Here is a 523-nt window from a genome sequence, read left to right on the forward strand (position 1 = left end):
TTCAGGGAAATTTTTAATTATTGTTTCAAGAATCAGACATATTAAAGAAGGTTGATAACTGAATAATAAATTTTAAGATTAAAGACGAATTTAATGTCGTCTTGCTACTGGCATGTTTCGTACACCCTGTAGCTTACAATAATTGTGTTAGATCAAACTACATTCAATTATTGTTAGTGGAATAAAATACATGGTGGTAAAAAAAGCAAGGTTGTGTAATAAGTTTAGTTACTCTCGAGATGTGCTCCAACGTAAGGAAAATGTCGTCTCCTACAGTGAAACCCTTAAGAAAAAATTCATCAAATGTCGTATTCTTTACTTTCTGATAATATGAAATGTTGCAGATATTTAGTTTTTTAATTAAATGATTATATGGAACTCTTTAAATCTGTTCCCGCATATTCATGGCTATTTATTTATTTTCGCAAATACTGAAATTTACGTAATATAGTATAAAACTCATTGAAAAATTGTCAAGACGACATTTGATAAATTCTTCCGATGTATTCGTTATTAAGGGTTT

The sequence above is a fragment of the Eurytemora carolleeae genome, unplaced genomic scaffold, assembly GCF_000591075.1.
Source record: "Eurytemora carolleeae unplaced genomic scaffold, Eaff_2.0 scaffold1116, whole genome shotgun sequence".
NCBI classification, from domain to species: Eukaryota; Metazoa; Arthropoda; class Copepoda; order Calanoida; family Temoridae; genus Eurytemora; species Eurytemora carolleeae.